This window comes from Sus scrofa, chromosome 1 (genome assembly GCF_054392235.1).
Source record: "Sus scrofa isolate SSC_HxYL_T2T_F1_AM1 chromosome 1, Sscrofa_HxYL_maternal_Yorkshire_Landrace_v2.0, whole genome shotgun sequence".
Lineage (NCBI taxonomy): Eukaryota > Metazoa > Chordata > Mammalia > Artiodactyla > Suidae > Sus > Sus scrofa.
The window spans coordinates 87544608-87556789 of NC_139383.1; the positions used below are offsets into that span (position 1 = coordinate 87544608).

Genomic DNA, 12182 nt, shown 5'->3' on the forward strand with positions numbered 1-12182 from the left:
ATTTTAATGAAGCAGAAAAAAAACTCATTAGGTTCAAGTCCATAAAGCTTATGCTGCAAGAAATATTGTTTTCTAAATTCTTGTATTTATTAAAAAAATTAAGATGGCCCTCTTAAGGAGCCATTTGTGCACTGAGTGTGGAAAAGCATATATACTCTATTAAAATTTAGGATAATGCATATGTTTATACCTGTGTTGTCCCCCAAACACTTTGGAATTTCCTGGTCCATGTATAAAAAACATGAGTTTCTATCCCATCATGCTGACTAGAAATTTCTTCAGGTTGTCTAGTGACTTGAGAGAATTTGAAATAACATCTTAAAGCAGTAGTAGTTCCCAAAATTGTATGTTACTTTATATGTTTTGTATTTAAATATTGTTGTTTTTCACATGATTTTAATATCTATGTTTTAAAAGACTTTCTCCTCCATATTCCCTGTGCTAGAGTGTGTTGTTTTTCCCAACTATTCACAGCCTTTCCTGTAGGAGGATTTATACTTCCAGCCCCAGGCTTGGCCATGTGCTTTTCTTTGGTTAATATGAGCATGAGTGTTTCATATATATATATAAGCAGAAACATTACTTGCCATCAATCATTCCACCATTGTTCTTTTCCTTCTGGTACATCACACATACGGGTTGTTCCTTCAGCTTGGATCCTGGACAGACCATGTGTGGGATAGAATCACAGCTAATCTGTAGTCACTTTATCATGTGATATGGGCCAGAGCTAAACATCCACTTTTGTACACAAGATTTGAGGGTTGCTTTTTTGTTTGTTTGTTTTATAGGGTCACACGTGTGGCATATGGAAGTTCCCATGCCAGGGGTCGACTTGGAGCTGCAGCTGCTGGCCACAGCCACAGCAATGCAGAATCTGAACCACGTCTGTGACCTACACCACAGCTTACAGCAATGACGGATCCTAAACTCACTGAGTGTGCCCAGGGATTGAACATGCATTCTCATGGTTACTAGTCAGGTTAGTTACCACTTCACCACAACGGGAACTCTGAGGGTTTCTTTTTAACCATAGCAAAGACTAGCAAAAACTGACTTCTCAGACTATAGTTTTAGCCCTTTTTCAAAGAAAACAAAGGAGGCTTAGGAGATCATAGAACTAAACTCTGCTCCATCAACCTCCACTTCAGCCTACAATTGCTACAACCCACCTCCCCCATTTTTCCCCTCAGGAAATTGAACTAAGAGACATAGAATGTCGTGTTTAGTTATAGTGTACTTGAGCTGAAAGGTCTTATAGAGCAAGGGGTAGAGTTGGCTTCATGAGCTAAAGTTATGAGGCAGCAGAAGGTATGAGTGGAAGCTGGTATGCAAACTATAATAAGAGTTAACATTTATTGAGAGTTCACTTTGGGCCGAACATTGCTTCAAGCACATTCTGTCTCTTTTGATCCTCATTTCCATGCTATGAAAAGAGCCATATTGAGACTTATAATTGCAATAAGCCCTGAAAAGATTATGGTGCTTTGTTACCACGCCCCTAAAGCAAGCACACACCAAATGGAATTTCAAGTAATAACTATTGTAAAATTACTACTTTGATGACTATTTTGATGTTTTTTCATATCCATTAAAAATGCTTTATCATTTCACCTTGACAACCCTTCTTTGCTGATACAATGAACACATACTCTGCCTGTGGGGTAACATTACACTGCTTTTGAGGCAGATATTAATTATTATTCTACTATACAAGTAAAAGAGTGGAATCTTCAGGAGGTTAAAACAGTTTGTCTATGGTCTTGTAGATAGTGAAAGTTAGAATTGAGGTTCAGATATATTAGATATCAAAATCAGTGTACTCAGCCATGACAGGAAAAAAAAAAAAAAAAAGAGAGAGAGATTAGCAGCTAGGCAACTTCTGAGAGACAGCAAGAAGGATCTATGCTCTTGACTTTCCAGTTTCTAGTTCCCAAGCACCCTGGTTATACCTAATATACTGTCCTTATATGTAGATTGGGGTTAGGGAGTGAGAGGGGAAAGGAAGCAAAGAAAAATGCACACATCCACCTTCTTTTGGTGTTACTCTTAGAAGTATCCTTAAGCAGTCCTGCCCGTTTCTTAGTATTTTACTAGATTTTAGTGAAATGGCTCTTCAGTTTTTTTGCCAAAGCCCTCTTTCTCATTAGGCCACAGACATGTGTGCAGGCCTGAACCCCTGCGTGCATAGTTGAATGATAGCTGTGCAGAATGTGTACAAATTTAGCAACTAAGACTTTGTTACCTGATCAAACTTATAGTGTGCTTGGTTCCTCTACCTCTAAGAATAGGACCCATCTTCTGTTGTTCTTCATGTAAAAGTTTCTGTCTTGTGTAGTGATTCAGTTTCCCAGACATGCCTGTACATATCTCATCCCAAATGGTACCGTATTTTTTCAACTTTATTGAAGTATGATTGACAAATAAAAATTGTATTTATTTAGGTTATACAAGAGGAGTTTTTACTAAGTATACTATATGGATAGATAGATAGATAGATAGATAGATAGATAGATAGATAGATAGATAGGTAGATAGGTAGATATGGTGAAGTGATGACCACAATCAAGTTAACTAACACATTGTATCACATAGTTACCCAAAACAGATTTTCAAAAGTATGCTACAGTTGGGGGGACTATATTTTTATAGAAATCAAAATTGATCATGACCTAATTTGAAAGGCCTATAATGACATTGCTGAAACTTAGATTCTTTGCTAAATATTGATGAATGAGTCTTAAACACATTTACTCCTAAGAAGTCAATGTGTTCAAGAGGTTTGTGAAATGAAATTAATAACAAACATGTATTAACTGTTTATTATGTGCCGGGCAGTGTGCCAGATTCTTTCTGTATATTAACTCTTTTCATCCTCATGCAACCATTTAAGATAGATATTAATGTTCTCCTTTTAAAGATGAGAAGACTGAAGCTCAGAAAGTTTAAGTGACTTGCCTTGGTCATATATCTAGGTATTATTGGATTGAAAATTCTCACTCTCAAGTTTAAGCTTCTAGTCTGTATTCTATACAGATTTTAGTGCAGGACAAAATTAATGAGTCACTGCATTGTCCCATTTTAACAGCCTTTCCTCCTTCAGGGAACTCATTCTTAACTTTCGAGTACACAGCTTCTTCCTGATTTCTAGTCATTTATCTCTATCAAGAGATTACACTTTTCATTTGTCTGTGAGAACACTCTCACTAATATGTTAACTCTGCCCTTTTCATCTTTTCTTCTCTGTTAATTAAAGGCCCTGTTTCCTATTGAAGAAATTTTAGGCAATATCATGCAAGAGATTTTTTTATGAATTAAATAAAATTCTTATCTCTGAAATCACATCATTCCTGAAGTTAAGTCTAGAAGCTGACCTGCTTATGTTATACCAGGATTCTTTGGAGTCTGGGAAAGAAACAGTAGAATTTTTGGTTCTGTTACATTCTTTCTTTTGGTTGTAGTACTCCTGATGAGCTCTATGAAATTGGCCAAGTCATCTACCCTGCTTACATCTCAGATTCCTCATCTACCTTTCATTCTATGCATTTTAGCCATCATCTTTGGGTACCCCTGTGGCATGATCTCTCTGAACACAATCTTTAAAAATCAAATGGGCCGTGCACCACATCTTCTTTATCCTTTCCTCTGTTGATGGACATTTAGGTTGCTTCCATGTCTTGGCTATTGTAAATAGTGCTACAGTGAACACTGGGGTACATGTATCTTTTTGAATAATAGTTTTCTCTGGATATAAAATGTAGTACATATATACAATGGAATATTACTCAGCCATATAAAAGAATGAAATCATGCCATTTGCAGCAATATGGATGGACCCAGAAACTACCATACTAAGTGAAGTTAGTCAGTGAAAGACACACATCATATGATATTACCTATATGTGGGATCTAAAAAAAAAAAAAAAAAGGATACAAATGCACTTATTTGCAGAATAGAAACAGACTTACAGACTTTGATAAACTTATGGTTATCAAAGGGAACAGGTGGGGCTGTGGAAGAGATAGACTGGGGGTTTGGGATTGGCAAATGCACACTAAGGTATATGGAACAATTGGCCAATGGGGACCTGCTGTCTAGCACAGAGACCTCTACCCAGTATTTTGTGATCATCTATAGGGGAAAAGAATCTGAGAGAGAATGGATATGTGTATATGTATGACTGGGTCACTTTGTTTATAGCAGAAATCATCACAACCTTGTAAATTAACTATACTTCAATAAAGCTTAAAAAAAAGTACTTTGATTAAAAAAAAATCAAAAGGGGCCAGTGCTTTCAATCATCAGACTTATTTTAAAAAGGAAAGAGTGTTGAGGACCAGAGCTACATTTCATACAGCTTTATCATATCTCTAACTTATTTTAGACTCTGATGGATTGTGTTTATTTCTTCTTGTAGGGAGGTAGTTTTTGCAAAAACTATTTTGTTCTGGCTTTTCCTTTTTATTTTCTCACCAAGAATTCTGTGAACATTACTCTTGAAATGCTTGGTCTGACCTAACTTGACAAGTGCATATTTTCTTTCTTGAAGCAAAAGCCCATTAACACTTCAAAAGGTTTCAAACTGTAAGATTCCCATTAGTCCATATATTCTCTCCAATTCAGACTGACAGTTTTCCCACTCCATCAAACACTTGATATGAGTATGCAGAAAAGTGTAAAGCTATATATATATATAATTTCCAGAGTAGCAAAAAACAAAACAAAAAACCAAGGAAAATTACATTATGTGTTCTTTCAGTAATCAACTTATTCATGAATTCAGCATTTTTTTAGGGGCCCACTCTAGATGAAACACGATGTTCTGAGACTCAGACCATCTTATATGACATTTGAATGTACACTATTTTTACCTTGGCTTTCTTAGTAACTATATGGAAATTTTTATTAGGATTAAAAAATGAAAAATTTATTAAAGTAGTTTGAGAGAATTTCCTTGTGTTACAGTCTCCTACACCTCATTTTCAAGGCATTCCACACTCATGGAAGTTTATGAAGGCAGTTTCCTAAATGAAGACAGTTTCCTAAGTGGAACTTCAATACCAGTGGTTAGTAATATTTTCTGAAATCTCACTCTCCCCCAACCCATGTTAACCATTGTTTTCTTTTACTGTCTCCATAGTTTTGCCTTTTCCAGAATGTCATGTAGTTGATGATGATCATATAGATCATATATTGTATAGCCTACTCAGATTGGCTTCTTTCACTTAGTAATATCCATTCATATTTTCTTTAATTTTTTTGGCTCTAGAGCTCATTTTACTTTGGTGCTGAATAATATTCCATCATCTGGATGTACCATAGTTTTTTTTCCATTCACCTATTGAAGGACATCTTGGTTACTTTCAAATAATGGCAATTACATATAAAGTTACTATCAACATCTGTGTGCAGGTTTTAGTATAAGCCTAAGTTTTCAATTCCGTGGGTAAATACCAAGTAATGAGTTGCTGGATTGTTTGGTAAGAGTATGCATAATTTTGTAAGAAACCACCAAACTATCCTCCAAAGTGGCTGTACAAGTTTGCATTTCTGTCAGCAAGGAGTGACAATTTGCTTTGCTCCACATCTCGTCAGCTTTGGTGTTGTCAGAATTTTGGATTTTGGCCATTCTCATAGGTATATAGTGGCATTTTATTGTCATTTTAATTTGCATTTCCCCAATGACTTGTAATGTTGAGCATCTTTTCATATGCTTTTTTTTTTGCTATCTGTGTTTCTTTTCTGGTGAGCTCACTGTTAAGGGCTTTGGGTCACTTTTTGATATTGAGTTATTTATTTTCTTGTTGTTGAGTTTTTTTTTTTTTTTTTTTAATGGCCACGTCTGTGGCGTTTGGAAGTTCACAGGGTGGGGTCAAATCAGAGCTGCAGGTGCAGGCCTATGCCACGGCCATAGCAACACCAGATCTGAGCCGCATCTGTGACCTATGCTGCAGATGTGACAACGCCAGATCCTTAACCCACCAAGTGAGGCCAGGGATTGGACCTTCATCCTCATAGATATTATGTTGGGTTCTTAACCCACTGATCCATGACAGGAACTCCTATTATTGAGTTTTAAGATTTCTTTGTATATTTTGGATAGGAGTCCTTATCAGACGCATCTATTTCAAATATTTTCTTCCACCCTGTGGATTTCCCTCTTGTTGCCTTGGCGTTTTTTTTTTAGTAGAAAAGAAGTTTTTAATTGTAATGAAGTCTAGCTTATCAATTATGTTTATCATGGATCATGCCTTTGGTGTTGTATCCAAAAGGTCATCTCCATCCACAAGGCCATCTAGGTCTTCTCTTGTGTCTTCTTTTAAGAGTTTTATAGCTTTGCATTTTGCATATATGTCTGTTTTGTGAAGGGTATAAGGTCTGTGTCTAGATTCATTTTTGTGTACACAGATGTCCAGTTGTTCTAGTACCATTTGTCAAAAAGACTATAGTTACTATACTTTTGGCTTTATAGTCCCTGAAACTTAAATATCTGGGTTTTTAGCAAAAATGGACATGGTAGCATGATGGTAATAATAGTCATGAAAATATCAACATAAATAATTAGAGTAGTCAACATGGTAAATAAATGGTAGGTGTAATTATAACTATGGTAAACCTAATATTATTATGATAGATAGTATTAATGGTATCAATAATTAGATCTATGTATTAATAACAAAATAGCTACTATCAATAGCCCTGACCATATGTTAGGCAGTGTTCTGTACATTAAACATTCATTCAGTTAAATGGCTTAAAAGCAAAATGCAAGAGGAGCCAGATGGAGAGATCTTCAGAGGCATACTGAGAAGTTATAAGGCAGGTTTTTTACCTTTTTAATAAAGCACTGATGATGAGCATTTGTGCATTTTTTAAAATAAAAGCTTTACTTTTAAACTTTTATTTTTATAGATGGGTTCTATAGATTAGCTTTGGTATCAACTAAATGTCATCCCAAATGACAGTATAACCAGGTCATATCACATCGGATTCCACTTTATTACTAAAATATCAAGAAAATAGTGAGGGAAGATATGGTACTTTCATCAGTAAATTGTGTTTACCTTTCACTGATTGGTTTACTGAAAAGTCAGCTTAGGAAAATATTGAGGTTTCGCTAGGGGGCTTGAAGAAGTGTCGTTCTCTAAAATCAAAGTTATCGCATCAAGTCCTTTTCTTAGATTAAGTTTATCCACTAGACAAAAAGTGAATTGTAACATATTCTTATTAAAACTGTTTCTTCTATCATGTTATGTTGTCTTAGTAATATTTAATTGTTAAAATAGACACCATGTAAGAAAGGTGAATTATAGAAGAATAATTTCCTATTTTTCCTTAAATTTTTTTCATATAAATCTTCTGTGTTATGTCTTTCCTGTTAATCACTGTTTTGGTTTTTATGCTTTACTGGTAATTGACTGCCTGCCTATATATGCATGTTGGAGATATGCTTGCTTAGCTACCTAAGTGTTACACTGAGGTAGGCACTCAGGAGTCAGTGGTAAATCATGTGAGTCATTAATAGCTGGGTGTGAATGCATGTATCATATCCTTCCCTCAGAGGTTTTTATAACGGAAAGAAGAATATTCTAGATATCTTTAAAGGGTAAATAGAAATCGGAAGTGCTGAGTGGAATGGAAGACAGACTGAATCTTTGTAATTTTGTTTGGGACTCACTGTACTAGAATGCTAGTTGGGTTAAGTCTGCCATTAAACCATTAGGTAAACAAGTGATTTATAAACTCTAAGTTTTCAGAAAGAATATTTTAAAATATAGTTTTTTCTTTTTTCATTTTGAAAATTTTTATTGAAGTATGGTTGTGTTGTGATCATTTCTGCTGTACAATAAAGTGATTCAGTTAGACATACACACACATCCATTCTCTTTCAGATTCTTTTCCCACATAGATTATCACAGAATATTTGGTGGAGTTCTATGTGTTATATAGCAGTTCCCCATTGGCCAGTCATTCCATATACCGTAGTGTGCATATGCCCGTCCCAAACCCCCAGGACATCCCTCCCTGTCCCCCACCTGCCCCCTTTGGTAACCATAAGTTTGTTTTCAAAGTCTGTGAGTCTATTTCTGTTCTATAAATAAGTTCATATGTATCCTTTTTTTTTAGATTCCACATATAAATGATATCATGTGATGTTTGTCTTTCACTAACTTCACTCAGAATGATAATCTCTAGGTCCTTCCATGTTGCTACAAATGTCATAATTTCATTCTTGTTTGTGGCTAATATTCCATTCTACATATGTACCATATCTTCTTTATTCATTCCTCTGTTGTTGGACAATTAGGTTGATTCCATGTCTTGGCTGTTGTAAATAGTGCTGCAATGAACATTGGGGTGCATGTATCTTTTCAAATTATCATTTTCTTCAGATATATGCTCAGGAGTGGGATTGCAGGATCATATGGTAACTCTGTTTTTTAGTTTTTTAAGGAACCTCCATATTGGTCTCCATAGTGGTTGTACCAATTTACATTCCCACCTAGAGTGTAAGAGGGTTTCTTTTCTCTGAACCCTCTCTAGCATTTATTGTTTGTAGACTTTTTATGATGACCATTCTGGCTGGTGTAAGGTGGTACTTCATAGTAGTTTTGATTTGCATTTCTCTAAGAAGTAGTAATGTTGACAAGCATTTTTTCATGTACCTATTGTCTATCTGTATGTCTTCTTTGGCAAAATGTCTATTTAGATCTTGTGCTAATTAAAAAATTTTTATTATAGTTGATTTACAATGTTCTGTCAATTTCTGCTGTACAGCAAAGTGACCCAGTCATACCTATGTGTGTATGCGTATTCTTTTTCTCACATTATCCTCCATCATGTTCCATCATAAGTGGTTAGATATAGTTCCCTGTGCTATGCAGCAGGATTCCATTGCTTATCCACTCCAAATGCAAAAGTTTGCATCTACTAACCCCTAACTTCCAGTCTATCCCATTGCTTCCACTGCCTCCTTAGCAACCACAAGTCTGTTCTCCAAGTCCACGATTTTGTTTTCTGTAGATAGGTTCATTTGTGCTGTATATTAGATTCCAGATATAAGTGATATCATATGGTACTTGTCTTTCTCTTTCTTACTTCACTTAGTATGAGAGTTTCTAATTCCATCCATGTTGCTGCAAATGGCATTATTTGTTCTTTTTTAAGGCTTAGTAGTATTCCATTGTGTATATGTACCACATCTTCTTAATCCACTCATCTGGTGATGGACATTTAGGTTGTTTCCATGTCTTGGCTATTGTGAATAGTGCTGCAGTGAACATACGGGTACATCTATCTTGCTCAGTGAAAGTTTTGTTCAGATATAGACCCAGGAGTGGAATTGCTGAATCATATGGTAGTTCTGTATTTAGTTTTCTGAAGAACCTCCATGCTGTTTTCCATAGTGGTTGTACCAATTTACATTCCCACCAACAATGTAGGAGGGTACACTTTTCTCCACACCCTCTCCAGCATTTGCTTTTTGGTGACTTGTTAATGATGCCCATTCTGACAGGTGTGAGGTGGTATCTCTTTGTAGTTTTCATTTGTGTTTCTAATGATTAGTGATGTTGAGCATTTTTTCATGTCTCTGTTGGTCATCTGTATATCTTCTTTGGAGAAATGTCTATTCAGGTCTTTTGCCCATTTTTCAATTGTCTTCCACCATGGTTTCATTGGTGGAAGACAGGATTATTAGAATCCTTACTCCAAGTTAAGCTAAGATGAGGAGAGAAAATAACTTACACTGAAATACTGTGCTTCAAACTATTTGTCCTTTGATACCTGGATATTGTCCTGCCACTATATCCTGAATGGAGAAGATTGATGATACTGATCAACTTAAAATTTAAAACTTAACTATATCATAAAACACCATAAACAAAGGGAAAAAGAGAAGCCACAGACTGGAAGAGGATAAATGAAATGTATACAGTAAACTAATGAATAGTGTTTAGACTAAGTAAAGAACTCCTACAAATTAATAAGAACAAGATAAACAACCTGATGGAAAAGTGGGCAGAGACTATGAATAGGATGTGATGGAAGAGAAAAATCTGAATGGCTAATAAACATATGAAAGCATGCTTCATTTCACTATTAATTAGGCAATTGCAAACTAAATCAATAGAGAAATACATTCATACTTTTATATTCACAGAAATTGTGGTGTCTGACAACATCCAGTGCTGGTAAGGATATGGAGTGGAGTAGATGTGTATGCCCTTCAACCTTGCAATTCCACTTCTAGTTATATAACATCCTAAAAAGCAGTGCTTTTGAAATATTAATAGAGAAACAGATTACCCAGGGATGTGCTAAATGCAGATTGGGATTCATTAGATGGAGCCCAAGATTCTGCATTTCTAAACTGCTGCCTGCTGATCCCCAGACAACACTCAGTGGCAAGACTCCAGAGCAGTTGTGTTCAATAGTCCTAATTTATGAGATTATGGAAATGTTCTCTGTGCTGTCCAATAAATATTGAGCACTTGAAATGTTGTTAGTGTAGAAAAGGAGCTATATACTTATTTATATGATTTTAATTAAATTTATTTATTTATTTTTGTGTGTGTGTATTTAAAATTTTATTAACTTTAAAAAGATCTACCCCCACTTCCTAGAATGTACTTTAATGCCTAAAGTGAAATGTAACTTATAATACATATTATTTATAATAGAAAACCACTGATATATAATATATACTTCATGTAAATATATAACCTGATGATTTTAATTAAGTTTATTATTTTTTTTTTATTTTTTTAAATTTTTTGTCTTTTGTCTTTTTGTTGTTGTTGTTGCTATTTCTTGGGCCGCTCCTGCGGCATATGGAGGTTCCCAGGCTAGGGATCGAATCGGAGCTGTAGCCACCGGCCTACTCCAGAGCCACAGCAACGCGGGATCCGAGCCGCATCTGCAACCTACACCACAGCTCACGGCAACACCGGATCGTTAACCCACTGAGCAAGGGCAGGGACCGAACCCGCAACCTCATGGTTCCTAGTCGGATTCGTTAACCACTGTGCCATGACGGGAACTCCTTAATTAAGTTTAAATTGCCATGTATGGCTGGTGACCACCACACTAAACACTGTACCCTAGAGTGTATCTGAGGAACTTGTTAGCTTGCAGTGTGTCAGACCCAGTTTCAGATCTGCTGAATTAGAACCTGCATTTTAACAAGATCCTCAAGTGATTTATATATACATTAAATTTCAAGAAGCACTGTATGGAGATATTTCTGTTGAGGAGTCATGTATGAGAATATATATTTTGATAACTTAGTAGTGTGACAATGAACAAACTGTGGTACTATTTAACTGCTATACAGCAGTTAGAATGAATAACTCTGTATGAACATGGATAAACCTTGCAATAATACAATATTTAATTAAAATGCTATATTTATATGAGGAATATATGTATGATACTATTTTTATAAAATTTTAACATAAAAAGATATCATACTATATATTGTTTCATGTTTTATAAAATTTTTGTAATTTTAACATAAAAGATACCATACTATTGTTAAATTATGAAACCATTCATGGAAACGGCAAGCACCAATTTTAGGACCATTCCATTCATTTAGAGAGGTTCGATAGGTGTGGGAGAGGAAGAATGCTGAAGACTTCAATTGTATTTTTAATGTTTTATTTCATAAGCTAGGTAATGGGTAAACAGGATTTTGTTATGCTCTATACCTTGTTTATCTGAAATATATTTTTATATCACTATCCATAATGGCTAAATTTTAATTTTGCCCCATTGATCCACTCACAGTTTGTTGATTGTGAGGGTCATCAAAAAGTTTGAGAAAGCTTTGTGTGAACGTTCAAAGTCACTACAGTTCTCTTCCCAATTTTTTGGACTGAAAATAAGTCTTATTGGCAAGTGGATTCAGAGTTTCCATATGACCCACATTTGGATGAATATCTTAAAAATTTCTTATGTATTTGATTCCAAGGCTTTTTACTTTGAGGCTGGTTACAACACCTAATAACAGATGTATTAATTCTGGAAGGATTTTTTCTTTTTAACTGCTGATTCTCAGTAGCACAGAAATATTAGGAGGTTTCATAGCTATTGGTACTCACAGCCCTTGAAGAGTAAGGGCCCCAGGGAGAAATTTTGCTTCATTTTCTTTCCATATCTCAGCAACGAGCCCCTCAGA

At 35.3% G+C, this 12182-nt stretch overlaps 1 long non-coding RNA gene across 16 annotated transcripts in view; it reads left to right on the plus strand.

The window, feature by feature from the left end:
• The window catches only part of LOC106508944 (uncharacterized), a 768001-nt gene that overhangs the window by 23719 nt on the left and 732100 nt on the right, over positions 1 to 12182 (plus strand). The window lies entirely within an intron of this gene.